Source organism: Chionomys nivalis, chromosome 19 (assembly GCF_950005125.1).
Source record: "Chionomys nivalis chromosome 19, mChiNiv1.1, whole genome shotgun sequence".
NCBI lineage: Eukaryota > Metazoa > Chordata > Mammalia > Rodentia > Cricetidae > Chionomys > Chionomys nivalis.
In genome coordinates this window covers 10426659-10449913 of record NC_080104.1, presented here as the reverse complement: position 1 = coordinate 10449913, position 23255 = coordinate 10426659, and the positions used below count along the sequence as shown (strand labels likewise).

General features: G+C 40.6%; 1 protein-coding gene across 3 annotated transcripts in view; it reads left to right on the top strand.

Moving 5' to 3' along the window:
- The window catches only part of Usp49 (ubiquitin specific peptidase 49), a 77752-nt gene that overhangs the window by 26844 nt on the left and 27653 nt on the right, over positions 1 to 23255 (top strand). For 2 of the 3 annotated variants that reach the window (XM_057750994.1, XM_057750995.1), the window contains one exon: positions 10194 to 10268. The gene's annotated coding sequence lies outside the window, so the exon portion shown is untranslated. Of the gene's footprint in view, positions 1 to 10193; positions 10269 to 14774; positions 14875 to 23255 lie in introns of all 3 variants that reach the window. The other variant, XM_057750993.1, reaches the window with a different exon arrangement.

Sequence of the window (23255 nt, the reverse complement as noted above, 5' to 3'; positions counted from 1 at the left end):
TCCTCATGGATACCCAACACTAAAATTGAGTCTTTTTAAAAAATATTTATTTAGTGTGTAGTCTGCACATACCACAGATTATTCATGGAGGTCAGAGGACAACTCATGGGAACTGGTTCTCTCCTTCCACTATGTGAGTTCCAGGGATCACACACAGGCCACAAGACTGGGTGGCAAACACCACTGAACCATGTTGGTCACCCCAACATTTACTTTTCTGCTCCTTTTTCTATGTTCATTACAGCTACCTATACCTTGATTTTATTGGATGCTCATGGTTAGACATTAATTACTAATGTTAGACCTTTGTACTTTATAACAAAAGATCAGATTTATTATTGGCAAATAAAATGTCATCCAGATGTATTGATCAGAGAGTAAAGAAGTTATAAAGGCTGGGGTGTAGTTCAGCACTTCCCTAACATGGGCAAGGCCTGGGTTCTATTGCCAGAGTGGCAAAACTAAGTAAATGCATAAAGTTAGGAAGGTGGATACATGAATGTAGGACCAAACACAATCCTAAATGTTCCAGATGTTTGGCAGAGCCTAATGAGCTTGCCACTGCATCTCAAGTGAAAGGCATAAAGTATGCCATAAGACACATCTATGCCATTTGTGTTTGATGCCATGCTATACCCCGTGCTGAAATTCTTAGTTGCTCAATCGACATCAGCTTCTCCAGTTACACTGTTAATGTGACTCTTGACTTTTCTGTAAGCAGTTTATCTTAGTATACGTCTATTATTAGTTGTAAAATATACCCGAGCTGCCGGGCGGTGGTGGCGCACGCCTTTAATCCCAGCACTCGGGAAGCAGAGTCAGGCGGATCTCTGTGAGTTCGAGGCCAGCCTGGTCTACAAGAGCTAGTTCCAGGACAGGAACCAAAAACTACGGAGAAACCCTGTCTCGAAAAATTAAAAAAATATATATATATATACCCGAGCTTTAAATTCAGTAGTTTCAAGCATTTAAGTATAAATATAAAATGAAACATAGTTTCCTACCCTTTTACCTATAAGGCTGACATTTTAAGCCATTGCTTGCCAGTATTGTGGGAAAGCTGAAAACCTTGCCCACTGCTGTCAGGAATGGAGACTTTTCTGGAGGTGGATTTGGCAGTGTTTACTGGAATCTAAAATGTATATATCCCTTTCTAGGAATTTTTCCCACGTTCATGTATTTGAGATAAAAACAGAAGTACAGGCCAGGCAGTGTGGTACATGCCCTTAATCCCAGCACTCGGAAGGCAGAGGCAAGTGGATCTCTATGAGTTCGAGGCCAGCCTGGTCTACAGAGGGTGTTTCAGGTCAGCCAGGGCTGTTACAGAGAAACCCTGTCTCGAAAAACCAAAAAAGAAAAAGGAAGAGAGATACAAAGCCTGACATGGTGGTGCCAGCACTGGGGAGGCTAAGACAAGATGACAATCACATGCTTAAATTAGCCTGGGCTACATAGCTAGACCTTGTCTAAAAAGATCAGAGAAAAGGGGAAGGTAAAGAGTTTTTGTTTGTTTTTTTTAAACCTTCATGTTCTGTCCTAAAAGATTGTGGAGTAAAACTGTCACTTTGCACTGAACATGTTATTTGTATATATGCAGGCGTGTACTTGTGCATGTTCAAATGTGTGCCTGTGTGTGAAGGTCAGAGGTCAAACTCAGATGTCATCCTTTAGGAGCCATCTGTGTTGGTTTTTTGAGACAGAGTCTCTTACTGGGGACTGGGGCTGGCTGGGGATTCTCTGTCTGCATCTTTCCACCACTGGAGTCCCAAGAGAATTAGCCACCATGCCTTACTTTGTATGTGGGAACCCAGGACTTCATGCGTGTGCAGTAAGTGCCTAACTGACAGCCACCTCCCAGTGTGAGTCAGCTTGTGTTAGTGCGTGGCAGCGAGCACATTATAATGCACAATGTGTCCAGCAGTCAGCCTGTAAAATCTCTCAGAACGTGGGAATCTGCTGAGACGGTTCCTGAGCAATTAGATTGATTTCTTTCTTTATTTTTTCTTTTTTTGAAAATTCTCCAAAAAGTAGTTGTTTTCCCAGTGGAAGTGTGAGGGAAAATGTATTCCCTGTGGACTGAGGTATGGCTGTCACTGGAGCTTTAGAGTTTGCCTTTGTGTCCCATCCCAACTTGTTCTTTGAGGAACTTGAAGCTGTCTTAGTATTTTTGTTTGGTTTTGTTTTTTAAAGATAGGGTCTCATGTAGCCCAGGCTGACCTTGAATTTGCTATGTAGCTAGGACTAGTCTTGATTTCTTGATCCTTCTGCCTCTTCCTCCCAAGTTCTGGCATTTGACTCTCAAAATATATTTCTATTTTATATAAAAAAACTGAGAGACAATAACTTAGTGGAATATAGCACTTACCTAGTGTGCATCAGGCTCGGGTTTGATCATAGCTTAGTGGAATATAGCACTTGCCTAGTGTGCATCAGGCTCGGGTTTGATATAGCTTCATTTGGTAAAACTTTTAAGAATGATGAGTTCTGAGGCTGGAGAGATGGCTCAGTGGTTAAGAGCACAGAATGCTCTTCCAGAGGACCTGGGTTCGGTTCTAGAGTATCTGATGCCTATTTATGACTTCTGTGGGCACACATGTAGTGCATATATGTACATACAAACAAAACACTCATACATATAAATAAAATAAATTAAAAAAATATGATTCCTAGAGGGTTGTTTAGTCAGTAAAATGCTGCCCTGTCCTGTGAGGATAAGTTCCTTTTCCAGATGCACATGAGGAGCCAGGCATGGTGACTGCTCCTACAGTCCCATTGCTATAGGGCCATGGAGCAGAACTCATGAGCCAGCCAGCCTAACCAAATCATGAGTTTCAGTGAGACTCCAACTCCAAAAATAAATAAGTAAGTAAGTAATGGTGATGGGTGATCAAGGAAGGCTATCTGGTATCGACCTCTGGCCTCCACATGCATATCCACACATATACAGGAGCACACACACATATACAAAACCACAGTGACAAGTGCATACAACACATACACATGCTGAGCTTCTCACTTTGTAGTAGTAGTAGTATATATAACTTACTTTTCCTCATAAGTCTATTTAAACGGAACTCTTGCCATGTAAGAGCTATTTAGAAGGTTTTATTGGATCAATTAATATATGCATGAGTAAAAAAATGTTTTTCGACTTTTGCGAGGTTTTTGGTTGGTTTTGTTTTGGGGGTGGGGTGTTTGAGACAGAGTTTCACTATGTAGACCAGGTTGGCCTCACACTCACAGAGATCCAGCTGCTTCGGCCTCCTCAGTGCTGGAATTAAAGGTGTGTACCACAATAACTAGCCCTTTAAAAAGATTTTTTTTTAAAGTGTGTGTGTAGGTTGGAGGATAACTGTGGGTGGGAGTTGGTTCTCTTCTACTGATACATCCCAGGAATTAACATCAGGTCATCAGATTTGGGAACAGTCATCTTTACTCTCCCATGGCTTGGGCACTCTTGCTTCAGTGGACAGAGGCCTTCTGTCCACCTTTCGAGTATTCCTTCTCTACCGACTCCTCTCTAATGTAGCTTATATGAGCTCTTAATTCTATATGCATCTTTGTAAACATTTAGTAATGGCGGTGGTGTTTATCTTTAGTCACAGAATACCTGGTTCCACCCTGCTATTGTAGAATTTGGCTTTAGAATCTCCTGGAAATGCCATCTTACTCTGTTTTTCACTGTTTACTAGTTGAAGATCTATTTATGCTGGATGCAGACTTAGCTAATTGGTCTTAACTGTTACATAGTATTCCATGGTGTACATAGATCTCCATAGCAATGGGTACCTAGGCTACTGTAAACAATACTACCAGTAGCAGTTTTGCAGTGTCCAACACAGACTTGTTTTAGAATTCCTGGGATACAGACGCCCCCCCACCCCAGGATTGCCATGATGGCATAGATTCTGTTAGGAAATGAATGGATGTATCACTTTATACTCCACAAGCATGGCATTTCTCTGCTGCCCTAATACTTCCTCTACTTTTTGCCATTTAGTAATGTCTCAGTGTAACTTATGTAAGGCACTAATGAGCTGGAGCATTTCTTCATGTTTCAGTTAATTGCTTTCCTTCTGTGTTTTGCCTCTGTATGTTCTTTGTTTCCTATAGAAACTGGAAATTATATATGATATAATAATCATAAACTTAATATCTAGACACAGTTGCACAATCCCTGGTGGTTTTGAGCCATAAGAATATCATCTTAGTATCATCTATTAACTTTGTGTGTGTTTTTCTTTATTGAATACAAATGCTTGAATTTCATGTACTCAAATCCATCGCTTTTAGCTTTAATATGTTTTGTTTACACTAGTGCTTCTTGGACTTAACATTCCCAGGTTGTCTCCTAGATTTCTTTCTTTTAGTTTTATGAATTTACTTTTCCTGCTATATTTAATATGTGTGGAACCCTTCCTTCCTTGGTTTACATCACCAAATGTTCTTTTAGTTTACTGTTTTGTTGCAGGGTCCCTCTAGTCTCTTCTCTAGTGTTCCTTTCCATACCTGTGTGATAGTCTCTGAAACAGCACTCCGTGGTGCTAGGATTAAACCCAGGGCCTCAGGCTAGGCCAGGGATCTACCATTGAGCTAGATGGTCCAAGTTGTCTGCAAGTGATCTATCCACGAATCCCAGAAGAAGCAAAAGGAAAATTAGCCAATCACGTCTATACAATGAACATGTTATTACATACATACAAACACATACATAGTGCACATATGCATACATAGACGGCACAATAACCAGACCCAGTGAGGTGACACGTCCTGCTCGACATTCAGCTGTGATTTTTTTCTGACTTCATCAAATGAATAGCTTTGTGTTACCTTCCCATTCTTGAAAACCACATGGAGAAGATGGACCCCACATTTTGTGAAATTTAAAAGTTATATTTTTCTTCCTTATTGGGGTCTAGTTTTATGTTGATGAATTTTTTTTGTTTTCAAGACAGGGTTCCTCTGTATAGTCCTGGCTGTCCTGGAACTTGTTTGTAGGCCAGGCTGGCTTCAAAAAAACTCTACATGCCTCGGCCTCCTGAGTGCTGGGATATAAGGCGTGTGCTACTACTGTCTGACTTATTTTGATGAATTTTAAAACTGTGAGAAATCTATGCTTTATGTTTAAAGATTTTTTTTTCCTTTTGGTTTTTGTACTTATTCTGTAGCTCAGGCTGGCCCTAGAACTATATAGCCAAGACTGGCCATGATATCAAGGCATTTTTCCTGGCCCAGCCTTCTGAGTGCTAGAATGCCAGTACTGAGCCACCACACTAGACCAGAGCTTTTTGTTTTAAAGAACTTAAATCAAGCATTAAAGGGCTTCTCTTCTACTACTACTGTTCCCTAATTGGTCAGTTCATTGTGGAAAAGGATAGGTTCATTGTTCAATTATTTCAAACCATAGGCACAACAGTATAAACTATATTTCATAGTTACTGGAATGCACCAGTAAAGCACCTGGCCCTAAGTGCCTCTATTTCTGTGGCCATGCATGGGCTAGTCATTGACTGAGCAGTTTGACCCTACTTTGTTCTATAAAATACCCTTGACACCTATCTCATTTTAATACATGACAGAGCAGATGTGTTTGAAACACTCCAGCAGGAGTGATGTCTGGGAGGAGTACAGTGAGCATGTTCCCTCCCTGCTGAAGTTGCAACTCTGTGCTTGTAAAACTAATGTCTAGTGTTTCTTCTTTACAGTTTTCGTGTGTGTGTGTGTGTGTGTGTGTGTGTGTCTGTAGGTAGGGATTTTGGATATTGGGAATGTGAATGAAATGCCCACAGACTCCAGAAGCGGGTCCCCTGGAGCTGGAGTTACAGGTACTTATGAACCACCTGATGTGGGTGATTGGGAACCAAACCTGGGTCCTTACCAAGAACAGCCTTTGCTCTTAACTGTAGGTGAACATTTCTGTCCTGCCAACCAGTTTCCAAAAAAACCACATATAGACTCATTAATAATTATAAATACTTGGCAGATATCTCATGGTTATTATTAACTAGCTTTTAAAAAATTGTGTGTGTATTTATATGGGTGGCTTTTTCTTGCATGTATTTCTATGCACCATTTTTTTTAAGATTTATTCATTTACTATGTATTCAATGTTCTGCCCAGAAGAGGGCACCAGATCTTATAGATAGTTGTGAGCCACCATGTGATTGCTGGGAATTGAACTCAGAACCTTTGAAAGAGCAGCCAGTGCTCTTAACCTCTGAGCCATCTCTCTAGCCACTATAAACTAGCTCTTACATTTTAAAATTAACTAATATTTCTTATCTATACACTGTCTCGTGGTGGTACCTTTTTTCAACATGGCAAGTTCATCTTGCTTCTCTCTGTGTCTCTTTGAGATTCCTTTCTTTTTCTTTGTACTTTCTTTTTGTCCGCAAGTCCAGCCTAACCTCTACCTGTCTGGCTATTGACCAGTCAGCTCTTAATCAATGAGAGTAATACATATTTACAGTGTACAAGGATTGGTCCATACCATTTAACCACGGAGGTCATCTCTCCAGCCCACTGTCTACTTGGTCAGAGTCTCTCCTTATCTGTCTGTCTCTTCTCTCTCATTTTTAAAACTTTAAATTTGTTTGCTTGTTTGTTTATGTGACGGGGGAGGATACCCTTGGAAGACAGAAGAGGACATTGGGACTCCTAGAGCTGAAGTTATGGGTAGTTGTGAACCTTCTGGCATAGGTGCTAAGATTTGAGGCCAGGTCCTCTGGAAGAGCAGCATGTGCTCTTAACTGTTAAGCCGACTTTCCAGCCCATGTTTTAGTATTTTAAAAATGGTGTGGCTATATGTAAACATTAGACTTTACCGATTAGCAGTATTTATTTTATGTAGAGATATAAAAGGATTACAATTCTGAAGTGATTAAATGGGAACTCTGATGCATGCTAAGGTGATCGTTGTGCCTGCTTCTGCTGCTGTTCATTATGGATGCAATTTGGTATTGCTTTCATTTGCATTTAACTAGTATGGTTGGGAAGAGTACAATCATACTAAGCCATTGCTCTTAGATATTATTGTTTGTTTTTTTTTTTTTTTGGTAAGAAGGAATTTCTTAGTCTAGAATTCTTACCTAATTATGTCCTTTAGTCCCTATGAAGCTTATTGGTTAAAACTAGATATTATATAGCTAAAGTAAAGAACCAAATGTCAAACGTACTTCAAAATCCTTTCAATTCTGCCTGGAAGACCTGGCTCTTGCATCCCAGTTTGCTCAGAGCTCCTGGAATGTTTAAGTACCAGGTTCTCCTCTAACCAGAATAATATCACACATGTACAGTTCTTGTCTATTTGTAATGCATTTATACACAATTTCTTATTGATCTTTGCAGCATCTTTGGGAGTACAGCTGATGTTATATCCATTATAGGGAGGAAGTGTAGAGGTCTCAAGTCATAGATGAATTGTCCAGGGCTTCTCACATCATAAGCCTCGGACGTAGGCTCAAGCCCTCTGATTTTTTTTTTTGTTGTTGTTGTTGGTTTTTTTTTGTTTTGTTTTTTGACACAGGGTTTCTCTATAGCTTTGGAGCCTGTCCTGGAACTAACTCTTGTAGATCAGGCTGGCCTCGAACTCACAAAGATCCACCTGCCTCTGCCTCCCGAGTGCTGGGATTAAAGGTGTGGGCCACCAAGCGCCCGGCTAAGGCCCCCTGATTTCTAAATCTGCGGCTATTTTAAAACTTTCATGTTCTTGTGCCCCTTAAACAAACAGATACTTCTAATGGCTTATTAGATATAATGAAGTACAGAGTGAGACCTCATTTGAGATTTGTTGTAACAGGAAGGACCGCTTGTTGGTTCCCGGTTCACCCAGCTAGCTTATACCCGAAATAACCACACAGAAACTGTATTAATTAAATCACCGCTTGACCCATTAGCTCTACCTTCTTATTGGCTAACTCTTACATCTTAATTTAACCCATTTCTGTTTCACCATGTGGTTGTGGCTTACTGGCAAGGTTCTGCATCTGACTCTGGTAGGCAATCCATGGCGTCTCTCTAATCCTGCTTTCTTCCTCCCAGAATTCAGTTCTGTCTTCCCCGCCTACCTAAGTTTTGCTCTATCAACAGTCCAAGACCGTTTCTTTATTAATCAATGAAAGCAACACAGAGACAGAAGGACCTCCTACATCAATTTGTGGTGCTGGGATTCAAACCAAGGGCCTTGAGCATGCTAGGCAAGCACTTTATCACTGAGCTACATCCTCGACTTCTCTTATGAAAAGTGTAGGTCATAGGCTAGGGATACAGCGTTATTGGTAGAGTGCTTGCCTGATGAGCAAAGCCCTAGATTCAGTATTCAGTTCTATACTTAGCACCATACAGCCTTGAACTCAGAGAGCCACCTGTTCAGCCTTTAAAGCATTGGCATTAAAGGCATGTGCCACCACACCCAGCATGGCCGTTTGACCAAGATCAAATATAGGATATTAAGCATAATTTCCATGTAGTTACACATCCTGCATGCTATTGAGTATAAAGGTGGTTAACATACTTAGCTTAGGAGAGGCATCTCGAATTAAAATTACTTGGTCTTAACTGTAATTAGTTTTTGGGGGGCTTTGTTACTTTGGAAATCAGGTTTGGATGGGAGAGAGGGGTACTGTTTAAATTTGAGGCTCCATTCATAGTTTTGGGGTGGTTTGTCTGAGTAAGTATTGCACATATAATATATAGTAGATAAAAGCTCTCCCTAAGAGCATTTGTGAGTTTCATGGTCTTGCGCAACTTTTTCTGCCATGTGGGGCCAGACCTTCTTGCCCTGTATACTGATTTGCACCATTGCACCCAGATGTAAAACTTGGTGCCTCTGATTTTCAGAAAGGCTCTATTCATAGAGCACATTGTGGATTTGTGTACCTAACTAAAGAAAGGGAGAGAGCCTCACTTTGCATTAATGCAGACAACTTTGAGCTGTCCCTGGCCTGAGCTCTTCACCCCCACCCAATCCTAGCTTTGCCCTATTGTACTAGCTCCTCTTTTCTTCTCTGTCCTCTCATCATTCTTCTCTCAGTCCCTTTTTGAGATAAAACAACAAATTCTTCCCCTTGTAGAATGCAGAGCAATTTCCTTTTCTTGACAGCTATTCTGGGATCTTGACAGCCATTCTTCACGGAACCACCCACTCTTGGGGAACTGAACCTGAGAGGTTGGGGCCCCATATCAAGGGTGCATATTTTCGCAAAGAAAGTTTCTTTCAAGAGGAATTCTGTGTTCACTGTTAGGCTGATAAAAGGGAGAATTTTCCATCCTGTTATATAGCAGCTAATACACCGATCAAGTTTTATTAAATTCCCAATAAAGTGTCAGAAGTCTAAAAAATGATTACATCTGTAATTTATTGAACTCATAAACTCTAGTTATCTTTGCTTAATATAATATTCTGTGTATAGAGTATGTTGCTTTAAAGATACTTGCTGCTTGCATATAGGTCATAACACAAAGGAATTGTCTCATACCTTCTCTGAACCATTATGCATTTCACTTATGCATAAATAAGTTTAGCTTTTGATACTCGAGTATTTCTATTAGCATGATTTTTCAGCTCTGACAGTTTTAAGTTATGTAAAGATAGTGTGTATGCTTTAGAACTCCATTTATTTTTAGAAGAAAACCTTTATTTTTTTATATTTATTTAGTTTTTTGTTTTATTTTGTTTTGTTTTCAAGATAGAATTTCTCTGTGTAACTGTCCTGGCTATCCTGGAACTTGCTCTGTAGACCAAGCTGGCCTCGAACTCAGAGACCCACCTGTCTCTTAAAGGCATGCATCACCACCACCTGGCTAGTTTGTTTTGTTTTGTTTTTGAGACAGGGTTTATCTTGGAACTCACTCTGTAGACCATGCTGGCTTCGAGCTTAGAGATTGACTTGCTTCTGCCTCCCAAGTACTGGAATTAAAAGCGTGCACTACCATCACCCAGCGAGGAATGCTTTAATCCTTTAGTGCTTGTGTTTATGACTCATTTTCCCTGTAAATGACTGAATCTTTGGTTGTTCTTTGCTGAAATATGGATCATATTTTTCCTATTTTTAAAAATGTCAGTGTCAAAAAGGGTTATAGGGATCTCACTGTTGTAATATATTAATCCTTTTCTGAATTTATAAATAAAATGTATGAAATTGCTTTTTTCTTGCCATGTATCAGCCCAGACTCACAGATTGTTTCCCTTATAGGTAATAGAGAAAAGGAAAACCCAGCCAATGATTATGTGATAATATGGAAGAAGATGGGAAAAAACTGTTTAATGGGTAAGGAACAATGCTGTGATATAAAATCTTATTAATGAGAATCATTCCTGATGGTATGACCAACCTGTCTTTGGTTAATTATGATCTGTGTCTTAGTGGTGTTCTGAACTTCTGCTCCCAGCGTCCATCCTGGCACATTTTTCATACCATAAATTAAGAGGTAGTACAGTCGTATTTAAAGATAAAATGGACCTTGAGACCAGCAAGAATATTGAAAAGGGATTTGAAGTGATTGGTTGTTGACTGAAGACTGCACTTGCCATGGCCTGTCAAGAGTAATTACCCACCCTTCTTTTTCTCCGAATACTGCAGCTGCTGTGACAACAGGCTCACCATGGGGATCTTGTTCACTTGAGCAACTGCAGATGTGTGTCAGGCAGTAATCAAAATTTCAAAAGCCCATATATTTTTATTGTCTAGAATTCAGATATTCTAGATAACCAAAACTGTCCATGAATGCTAGGTCCCTACCAGAGTCTAGAAGTTTATGCAGCATTTATTAGATTAGGGCAGCTTTCTTCTCTGTCTAAGCACTGGTTCCCAACCTTCCTAATGCTGTGACCCTTTAGTACAGTGCCTCATGTTGTGCTGACCCCCAACCATAAAATCATTTTTGTTGCTATTGCATAGCTATAATTTTGCTACTATTATAAGTCATAATGTAAAAAATATCTGACATGCGACTCCTGTGAAAGGGTCATTTGACAACTTGTCATGACCCACAGTTGAGACCTTTGGTCTAGTGGTTGAAAACATGAGCTTTGATCCCAGACTACTTTGGGATAGTTGTTTTTAGCTTGCTTGGGCAAGTTGATCTCTGAGCTTCAATTCTCCAGCTTAAAGTTAGAGACAATAAAATATTTATAATATGATGATGCTGAGGATTAATTAGTCCATATGAAAAATGCACAGGAATGCCTAGAACACAGTAAGTACTTGGTAAATATCATCTCCATGGGATCACTCTGTGATGTTGCACTTTGGGAGTTAGCCCATCTTAGGGAATGCTAGTGCTGAGGGCAAAAGATTCTTTATGAAAAGTTTTGTTTTAGCCTAGTTTCTTTTCTCTTAGAGTGTATTGCTCAACTGTGAGAACAGAGTTATCCACTTCCAGCTCTTACTGCATATCTTATGGTGTATATGAATAAACAGCCATTTCCTGGCTTTATATAATAGTTCTGCCTCAGCTTGTGTCACCTGCTGGTGGCATGCACCAGTTTCCAGCACTCAGGAGGCTGAAGAAGAAGGATCATGAATTTGAGGCCAAACCTCAGCTCCATAGTAAGGTACTATCCACCCTATTCCCCCCCCACCAAAAAACAAAAGAGATTCTGTCTGTGCAGGATGTATGTAGTTTTTCTTCTTTCAAGATAGCTATGCCAGATTTTTGGTTCAGAGCATGGCAGTCTCATTGAACAAAAGAGTCCCTCTTAAATTTTTTTTTTTTTTTTTTTTGAGACATACTGGCCTTGAACTCACTCTGGAGCTGAGGGTGACCTTGAACTCCTGATCCTCCAACCTTCACCCCAGTGCTGGGAAGCAGGTGTGTAGCACCATGCCCCTGCTTTTGAGTTTTTTTCTTTTTATTACAGTATTTTTGTACCTTTGAAAATGTGTGTGTGTGTGCTGTTTACATGTATCTGTTTACCATGTGTGTGCTTGGTGTTCATGGTCGCCAGAATAGGGCATCGGATCTCCTGGCACTGGAGTTATAGGTGGTTGTGAGCTACTATGTGGGTGTTTGAAAGAGAACTCATCCTCAGGCAGAGTAGCAAGTGCTGCTCTTTGTCACGGAGCCAGCTTTCCAGTCCTTCAGATTGTCTTTGATGTCTCTCCCATTGCTTGTCACCTCTTGCTGAAGTCAGTAAGTGGTACTCACACCTCCTACCTGCTCCGTTAATAGTGATTCCTTCTCAGGTCTCTGAGGGACTTGAAGACCAGATAATTACAGATTTCCTTGTTTACCAGACAGAGAAAGGGAGTTATGATAGAAGATAAATTAGGCACAAGACTTTGGACTCACCAAGATAGGAAAGATATGGAGTATTTTCTCATAATTTGTCAAATGCAAATGGACTAGACATTGTTGATGTACTTATTGCTTGTATATATTATATATAGCTATTATACTTACTGTATATAGTTTTCTAATATTAGTTATAGCCTTTTTTATTTTAGACAAAAAGTGAAATTTAGTGATATTTTATTTGTTTTAATAAAGGAAGTTTGCCTAAAAATCAGAAGGGCAAAGCTAAGCCACTAGAGGTCAGGCAGTGGTGGCACACACCTTTAATACCAGGATTTAGGAGACAGAGGAGAAGGATCTCTGTGAGTTCAAAGCCACTCTGGTCTACACAAGATCAATGCAGAAACAAATCCAAGTGGTGGTGCCCCATCTTTAATCCCAGTACTAGGGAGTTATGCCTTTAATCCCAGCACCAGAGGGAATATAAAATGGGAGGAAAGAGAGACTCAAGCTGCTTGATCTACTTAGTCTGCAGTCGACTCAGCCTTGGTAGAGGTAAGACTTCTCTAGTGGCTTGGTTGCTTTGATTTTCAGGTTGAATCCCAATAGCTGTCTCTGGGTTATTATTTGTGCTCCAGGTTTTTATATTTTTTACTATTATTATTATTGTAATAGAGTATAAAGAGGATTGAGAGGAGATTGCTTGTCATATGGCTCAGTACAAAATTTAATAGTCTCGTTGAGTGTTTTCCCTTTGTGAATGAGCCTCTCCATTTTCCATTTTTAGGCAGTAAGATAAATAACCAGGTGAAGGATGCAGATGTAGAGAGAATCACACCTGATCCTTTGTAGTTGAAGGTGGCAGTCACTGAGCATTTGCTGTGAAGCCACAGATTCCTACCAGCTATGCATCCCAGCCTATGATTCACAGCCACAGGCCCACATTCCACACTTGGCACAGTTTGCTCCTACCATCTTCAAAAAGACTCTAGATGCTCACTAGGCCCCCTAAGGTATATCTGCTACTGTGATTCCATGTCCCCAGTGAAGCTGTATCATTTGAAGTACATTTCCGTGGATCTTCAAAGTCTTTCTCTGGCAAATTCTGCTTGATATTTTTCTGTTCACCCAGTAGCTACTGAAGCATGCAAGGCAGAGGCTTTCAGAAACAGGATGCTCGAGAGGCTGCCCAAGTGTTGGAGCTCCAATACTACAGGTTGTCAGAACCTCCCAGTGTGCAAGCAGACAGTTGAAAGTCATAACCCATAGTCATAGCTCAGTGGCATGGTAGGTTGTGTGGAACTAAGCGGTTGGGTTTCATTTGAAGAGAACTAGCAAGAACCCAGAGTAATTGTTTCCCCAGTCACACTTTGTTACCTTGTACCGTTTGACCAGTAGGAAGGGGAGTTTGTGAGGTCTGCTGAAAGGACCTCAGCAGGAGGTGGCTAGTCAGGGTTAGTGTGCTCTCAGTGTCTTCTGACTGTAGGAAATAAATGTTTCCTGAGCTCTATTGGTGCCAGGCACTGCTTGAAGCATTTCTTACCTGTTAACTAATTGAATAATTTAACAATTCTATGTATACTCATAGGAATATTCTGTTTCCTGAAGAAACTGAGGTCTGGAGACTGCCTGTGGGTCATATAGAGCTAACAGGAAAGTGATAGAATCCCAAACTAGCTAGCTTAGCTTGACCTAACTACTGTGCTGATGCTGTTTGGTTCGTTTGCAAATTAACATTTTCTCTATTCACATTTTATAGTTGTAGGACCAGAAAATTTTTAAATTAAAAAGTATTTTTAATTTCTCATAATAGTATACAAAAGAAAACTCTAGCAGAAAGCCCAGCACCAGTGCTCCAGCTCACATGGGAGGCTCCCTAAAGTACTGTGTTTTAGAGTCGTAGAACCAGAGGCTGGCAGGGCTCTGCAAGCTTGCTGCTGCTGCTATTTTTTTTTTTTTTTCGTTTCAAAAAAAAAATATAGCTCTAGCTGTCCTAGAACTCACTATGTAAAACAAGCTAGCCTCAAACTCACAGAGACCTGCATGCCTCTACCTTCTGAGTGCTGGGACTAAACATGTGAGTCATCATGCCCAGCCATTTGTTTTAACATTTATTTTATTTGTGAGTGTGTATGTGTACACACATATGAGGAGCTCAGAAAACAACTTGCAGAGTTGGTTCTGTCCTTCCATCATGTGAGTCCCAGGGATTGAACTCTGGTGTTCAGGTGTGTCAGCAAGCACCTTTACCTTCCTAGCCATCTAATCAGCCTGGTTTTGTTTTGTTTTGTTTTTTGAGTCTTGAAGCAACTATATATTTAACATAGTAAAAATATGAGATATAGTAATAAATACTAGTAATAAATTCACAAAATATAGTGATTCTTCTATTCTAACAACCACATCTGTTTCAAAGGGATGACAAGTACATGTGCCAAGACTTTGTTCTTGGATGCTTTGACCTGTATCAGTGGTTCCTGGTGATTTTAATTTCATGGATCTTTTAAATACACACAATAACTACAACCTATTGTTTGCAGAACAAAACACTTTAACATCAAGAATGTTGGAGATAAAATCTATTTGTAAAGAACCAGGGTTTCCCAAGGACAGGCACATCCTGGCAAGTGAAGACTTGTGGTAAGATTCTCATTTATCTGGGTTGCTGGGGTCAGATTCCATTTGGACCAGATGACCAGTGCAGTATAGCATCCTCCTGTCCATCCAAAGCATGCACAGGGACATGGACCGGCAGAACCCCTGCTGTAGGGCATTCCCACCCTGCCTGACCACATTCTTTTTTTTAAATTATTATTTCAGATGTACACATGTTTTGCCTGATGTATGAATGTGCATTGCATGTGTGTCTGGTGTCCTTGTGGGCTAAATGAGGTTACTGGATCCCTTGGAACTTGAGTTATAGATGGTGTGGGTGCTGGAAATGGAACTTGTGTTAGAAGAGCAACAAGTACTCTTACCTGCTGAGCCATTTCTCCCTTTTTGTTCTAAAAATGACCTGAGTGCTGTTGCTTCTAGGCTCTTTAGGGTTTCCCCAGAGGTATTCTGGTTCATACAATGCTGTTAATAAGTTAGATACCCTTCTGATATCTGACCTTGTTCAGACTGTCCTCTTCTAAAAAGAGCCTCCACATCCCGGGACCCACCCACCCAACCTCCCTCCCTCCCTCCCTCTCCCCTCCCTCCTTTTTTCCTTTTTTGGTTTTCAGTACAGGGTTTCTCTGTATAATAGTTCTGACTCTTATTTTGACTAGATATTCTTTTGCTATTAGAAATATTGTATGTGTGGAGAGGGCATAGTGCCTGCTATCTCCATCTACGGGAGAAGAACCTCTAGCTACCCACACCATTTTGTTTACAGCACTCCTTCTACTGCCTTTTTAAGAAAAATTTTGTTTTTTATTTTGTCATCTATTGTCAGAGGCTATTTGTTTGTTCCTGGCTGCCCAGACCCAAAATAATCACTCAGAAACTATATTATTGCAATTCTGTTCGGCCAATAGCTTAAGTATATTTCTAGCTAGATCTTACATCCTAAATTAACCCATTTTCATTATTTTATATTTTACTATGAGGCTTGTGCTGCTGGCAAGGTTCTGGCTGGTGACTCGTGTCTTTCTCCTCTGGTGGCCGGCCACATGGCATCTCTCTCTGACTCTCTCTCTATATCTCTTTCAGCCTGGTTTTACTCTGTTAAGCCATTGGCTGAAAGCAGCTTCTTTATTAACCAATGGCAATAAAACATATTCACACCATACATCACCTCCCACATCACAACTCAGAGTCTTTATATGTAGAATAGGCTGGTGCACACATGAATTTTTAATAATTAATGCATGGCATTGGAGACAAGAGGAAATGACAGTTACCTTGGAATCATTTGCCTTACTACTGAGAAGAGATGTATTTATAAGTTGAAAGTACCTGTATCTGGTAGACTAGTGAGTAACAGGAGCTAAGCTCAGAGGAGGACACTAGCTTGTGGACCTTCAACTTAGTAATGGTACTAGCCCATCTGTCTTTGGAGGCAGTTTTTAATGGAAGAGAATGTTTGAATGGAAACTTTTCCTTGAAGGTGTATAAAGTAGAGCCCTTCATTGGGGGAGCTGTGCATCTATTCATGGAAAGGGGACAGAAATAAAGGGGGCAAGAGCATTTCAGTTTGTTTTAAATAGGACAAACTCCATGTTTACCGGTCAATGTGTCTTGTTTCAGGGCCTCAAATCTTGTGAAGACATTTAATGTTCCCTAAGTGCCCAGAAGTTCCTTCTCAGCGTCCTTCAGGCACACTCTGCCTGCCCTTGGCCAGTCCTGTTTTACCCACTCAGTTGTGTTGTTGAATAAGGTTTCCTTTATTTCCTGTACCATTTCTTAGCTTGCCCTCTGGTTTTTCTCTTAGACAAACAAACCAATGAAAGGCTGAACATTGTATTGTTTTACCATATGCTACAATCAATGTAGATAAAATAGGTATAACCTCTTGAAATAAAGATCCATGAACATTCAGAGAGGCTACTATTAAGACATTATAGCAAGCAGAAGACGTCTATCGTGCTGCGTGTGCTGCACGCTGCACATGTACTTCTCCTCGACAGTCTGTGGTTCATCAAAAGTGTTTCAAGAAATCTCTGAAAGATTTGACTACAAAAAAGGAACAGTGGGGGCTGGAGAAACGGCTCAGTGTTAATAGTGTTTGCTGCTCTTCCAGTACCCACATGGTAGGTCACAAGTCTGTAACTCTAGTCCCAGGTGATCCAATACCCTCTTCTGGTCTCCACAGACATGTAGACATATAGTGCACATACATATATACAGACAAGACACTTATACATACATAAATAAATAAAATTTAAAACTTTAAATATAACCAAAAGAATAGACTTTGTGGGGTCTGTGGGGATCGTGTTGAAGACATCCCATCTGCATGGGTCATGTTGAACATTCTGCAGACAGAACTGTTCTGAGTCTGCAGCTGCCTGGGGAACCTTCCTGAGTTCCTCCAGCATCACCTTTGTGATGAACCCATCATGGCATGGCACACTCAGAGCTGGGTCGACTGTCCAGGGTCATCCTTTAGATCTTAAAACAACAGTTGTTTTTGCATTTCAGTGCTTCCCATTTTCCAGTAACCTAGCAAACCTAAATTGCAATAAAATTTTCTGATTTTTCTGTCATACTACCTTTCTGAGTTTATTGTTTTGTTTTGTTTGTTTGTTGTTTTGTTTTTCAAGGCAGGGTTTCTCTGTGTAGTCCTGGTCTTTCAGAATCTTTTAATGGTGATGTTAATGACTTGAACACTCCTCTCAGTTGACTAACAGTTCCCTTACTGCTGAGCGTGGCCTTGTCATCCTTCCGTCTACTCATCCATTCATTCAGAAGGCCTTATTGAGCCATCGCCTTTCTGGGAAATGTCAGATAAATGAAACACATGGCAGCTCCATAGCAAGCTGTGTTCTGTAACCTAAGGAATACCTGGACAGTGGGAAGAGACTCCACAAAACTCTTTCTTCTGCTATCATCTTTCCATTTCTACTGTTATTTTTCCCTCTATTCATCCATTCCATTCTCTCTCCCTCTCCCTCTCTCGCTCTCTCTCGCTTTCTCGCTCTCTCTCCTCTCTCTTTCTTTCTTTGTTTCTTTCTGTTTCTCCATTTTAGAGGTGGTTGACTTAGGGCCTCTTACAGCATAGACTGGCTTCAAACTTGATCTTGCTGTGTATCTGAGACTGGCTTGAATTCCACCTGTCAAGTGCTGAGACTGTGGGAATGTGCCACCACTCTCCTGCTTAAGTAGTGAAGCACAAAATGCTCCCAAATCAGGCTACCCGAATTTTTACTTTCTTTTTTTTAAAACTTTACAGCGATGTGAAAGCAATGCATATTACATATAGAAACTGTACTTCAAATTTAGGTGTTGCTCTTTTTCTGGACTAGCAATCTGCTCTATTAACAACTTGGACAGTGGCAACAAACCACAGCTCCTAGTCTACCACATGATCATGAGAGTGACAGGCCTATGTACAGATGATGAGATGGCTCGGTAGAGAAGGTGCTTGCCATTCCAGCCTGCTGATCTGAATGAGATTGTGGAAACCTCAGTTAAAGGAAAGTCTGATTCCTGAACATTGTCCTCTCACTGCCTCATTCACACCACGGCATGCACATGCACACACACAGATACAATAAAAACCAAGCAAGAACTTGCACACTTGCAGGGCGGTGGTGGCGCACGCCTTTAATCCCAGCACTCCCAGCACTCGGGAGGCAGAGGTAGGCAGATCTCTGTGAGTTTGAGACCAGCCTGGTCTACAAGAGCTAGTTCCAGGACAGGCTCCAAAACCACAGAGAAACCCTGTCTCAAAAAACCAAAAAAAAAAAAAGAACCTGCACACTAGAGAACACCATGCTCTCAGCTGTGACATCATGTGCATCTGATATCACACACCATTCTGATTAATAACCACGGTTTTCTGTATGAACTGTCAGCACATTCTTCATCATTTGTTGGGTGGTAGGTTTTGTTTGTTCTTTCATTTTGAGTTATATGTCTGGGTGGGGTGTATGTGAGAGTGAAAGTGCTCTTGGAGGCCAGAAGCTGTCGGATCCCTAGGGCTAGAGTTAGATAGTTGTGACCCCTGGAGTGTGTCTTAAGAACCAAGCTAAGTCCTCTGCAGGAGTAGTACTTGCTCTTAACTACTTATTCATCTTTCATGTTTTTTGTTTATTTACACATCTGTGTGTATGTGTACATACATGTGTACGTGAGGATGCCAGAAGACAGCTGAGGTTGATGTTGGATGTTTTCCTTAGTTATCTTCCACTTAGAGACAGGGTCTCTCACTGGACCAAAGTTCACTAGTCTAGCTAGCCAACTTACCCAAGTAATTTGGGATCCACCTCTGGAGGCCTCCATGCCCATTTTTACATAGGTATTGGGGATCTGAACTCCATGCTTGTGTCTCCAATATCTTCTCCTTTCCCCTCCTCATGCTCTCTTTTAAGACAAACTTACTCTGTAGCCCAGGCTATCTGAGCTGTCCAGGTACTACAGGTGTCAACTACCACACTCAGCTGCAGTTGAACTCTCAAGAAAGTATCTTTGGGCAACATTGTATAAGCTCATTTTAGATTTCATAAGTATGGGACAAAAGTAGTCAAATTACTTTAGAAAAGATTTCATGGAGAGACTATGGTTGGGGCCAACAAGATTTGCACAGCTTGCGTTGTCCTAATCGGAGTGGTGTAATGATGGGAGAGGAAGAGTACAGTCGATCACCCAAGAGACATGCAGACCAAGCGGGCTGGACATAAACAGCCTAAGTCAGCTAGAAAAGAAACCAGAGGGGATATTTTTATTATATTGTAGCAAAACATCACATGAGGACATTAACTATAAATCTTATGTATGAAAAGACATTTGAAACAAAAGACATGCCACAGAAAAAGATTTTGGTAAGACCTCTGTCTGGTAAGTGTTTGTATATAGCTTGTATAAAGAATGTAATTATTTAATGAAAAAAAAAGACAACCCAACTGAAAACAATTGCTTGATCTCTTGGACTATGAAATGTTTGTTTCTACTAATATTTAATCTCTAGTACCTACAAAGTAGTAGGTAAATAAAGAAATACATTTAAAAATTCAAAATCAGATAGTGAATAATCATATTTTTTAAAAAAAATTTTGTTTATTAATTCCTTTGAGTGTGCCACCTGTATGTATGTCTGTGTGCCTTGTGTGTGTGGTGCCTGAGGAAGTCAAAGGAGCTCATCAGACTCCCTGGCCTAGAGTTAACAAGCCATTGTGAGCCACTGTGTGGGTGCTGGGAATCAAACCCAGGCCTCTGAAAGAGCAGCAAGCACTCTTACTCTTAATCACTGAGCCATCTCCCCAGTCATGTTTCTTTATTATTATTTTTATTATTATTAATATTGTTTTATTTTTGAGACTATAAATTCATGGCTTCTTATTCATTGTTATTACATATATATGCATATGTGTGTTTATGTTGTGTACATATATGTGTATGAATGTATGTATTTCTAAATACTCAAGTACAGTGTGCTCACTTGTATAATGTTACTTGTGTACATGTTGTGTATGTTTCAGGGTTGACCATTTGGAACTACAATCAGTTGATATGCTCTTCCCTAGGGAAGACTGTTTTTCCTATTCTCATTCCTTAGTTGCTTGTAGTTCTTTGTGTAGAGTTGAGGACTCCTGCCCCCGACACACACACACACACACACACACACACACACACACACTAGTATGTCTAGTGTTGTCCTGGTTCGTCTCACATTTAGACAGGCATGTTAGTAAGACTTGATGGGTTTGAGGGGGGAAGTTTATTTTTGTTTTGTTTTGCCTTAGACAGGATCTCCCTGACTGTCCTGGAGCTCACTATGTAGATCGGAGTGGTCTCAAACTCACAGAGATCCATTTGCCTCTGCCTCTTAAGTACGGAGACCCAGCATACCCAGTTTTTCAAAGCCAGTTTTGAAATCTGATAAACAACTTAGTCATGTACCAGCAATACAACTTTGGAGAAGGTTCTTTACTTTTTCTAAGCCTACTTATGCTTAAAAAGGGGGTTACAGAACCAGCGAGATGGCTCAGCAGGTATTCTCATGGCACCTGCCATCAAGCCTAAATGACCTAAGTTCCATCTCTGGAACCTACGTGATAGAAGGAGAGAACCAGCTCCTACAGGTTGCCTCTGACCTCCACAGATGCCCTGTGACACATGCTTGCCCCACCACAAACATAAATATAAAATAAATAAAAACGTAATAAAAAAATAGATCACACAAAAAGGGATATAGTCCAGTACTTCAGCAGCTTGTCATGAGACGTAAATGATACTTATCTTAAGTTTTAGATTAGTTCCAGGATATAGTTTTTGCTAATTGAGAATAGGTTTAATCATTTATAATGCCATAAATTATATGAATGTAGAAAAGCATCTTTCCTTCACTAAATTTATCTGTGTTCTACATGGAGAGTGTGGATGGAGAGCTACCTAGTCTGAAAACGCAGCTAGCTACAAGCCTCTTACTTACAGCCCTCTCAGATGGCATTACCCCAGTACAGTCATAACTAGGGTCTGGACCTTAATGCTGGAAGTTCAGAACCTCAATTTTGTGAAAACATGATGTGATGACCAGCTTTCTTGGGAACAGACACATGTGGTCATAATCACAGAGTGAAGATTCATTTACAGTGAGGAATAAGACTGTTACGCACACTGATCCTTGAGTGTGGTGGTTATTGCATTCTGTCCCCGAAGGCTAGCTCTATGGAAAATCAGTTTTGGTTTTCTGCACAAGCAGTAAGTGCAGAGAGAACCTTAACCTTGTTGGATGGTTTTAGTAACTGATTCCATCAGGCTCTTTTATGCTATCAGCAGGCTCAGTCCTGTAGGAGGAACACTGACCAATTAGTGCAAAGACTCTCTATGCACACACACTGAAGACCACCAGCCTGTGGTTAGGCATAGGCTCATAGTCCTTTACAGTTACATTCTCTCTGGCTATCTAAAGTTGTACCTGGATCACTTTGATCAGTTTGGGGGTTCACAGAACTCTGAAGTCAAAGTCAATTAGATGTCTGACATCTTGTTAATACTAGACCTCAGTGTTTTGCTATTTTTTTAAAAGATTAATTATTGTGTGACCATTACATAACTTTCTTCATTCTCAGGTGTTAACCTAAAGCTGTTATTGTAGAAGCATTTTATGTCATTGCTATGTATAAACATAAAATACTCATGCTGTCTCTGTTGTAGGAGGCTGCTTATTCGTTCCCCGCTACCCAAGATCACGAAATAATCACTCAGAAACTATATTATTTGCAATACTGTTAGGCTAATTAGCTTAAGCATATTTCTGGCTAACTCTTATATCCTAAACTAACCCATTTCTGTTAATCTGTATATCGTCATGTGGCTGTGGCGTACCGGCAAGGTTCCAGCTGGCAGCTTGCGCCTTTTCCCACTGGCGGCTACATGGCATCTTCTGACTCTGCCTTCTTTCTCCCAGCATTCAGTTTAGTTTTCCCCGCCTAGCTCTGGTCTGCCCTGCTATAGGTCCAAAGCAGTTTCTTTATTAATCAATGGTAATCACAGCATACAGAGAGGAGTCTGTCTGTCTGTCTCCCTCCCTCCCTCTCTCCCTCTCTTCCTTCCCCCTCCCCTCTCTGTGACTGTGTGTGTCTGTGTCTATATACACTAGAGTTTAGAACCTTGGACCTTGTGCTTGCTAGGTAAATAACAGCTACATCTGCAGTCTCTCTCCCTCCACTTGTCTCTCCTTCCCTTCCCAGGAACTTGCTACCTAGACAAGGCTGGCCTCAAGCTCATAGAGATCCATCTACCTCAGCCTCCCAAGTGCTGGAATTAAAGGTGTGGACTGCCATGCCTGACTTCTTAAATCTTGACTATGTTCAATGGTTTTATGATGGTTAGTCTCAGTTGTCACCTTAATGAGAGATCTAAAATAACCTGGGACAGAAGCTTCTGGGCTTGCCTGTGAGGGATTATTCTGATTAGGTTCACTGGGTGCCACTATCCCCTGTGCTGGGATTCTGGACTGTATAAGGAAAGCAGAGGGAGCACAGTAAATATAAAGATCAATCACTCTGTCTTTCTTACTTGGGATACAATATAAACCATCTGCTTCAACCTCCTGCCACTTGGCCTCCCTGCCATATGATCTCTACCGTGGAACTGTGAGCCAGAACAGGAAGAATATCTGTACAAACAAATCACTTAATTGGACCTCCCTCCGTCTTTTCATTCAAGCCCACCATGTCTGAGCCTTCCTCTGGGTTAGTATCCCCAGGGATATAAAATAATAGCACTATTTTACTCTGCCAAATTAGGTAGCATGTTTCTAATCTGTAGTTCCTTCAAAGCAATTTAGTTCTTATTTGCTGTAGTAATTTCTTCAAATGATACAGGGAGTGAAGATATATAGGTTTGTACAGTTTGGTGGTATTATTTAT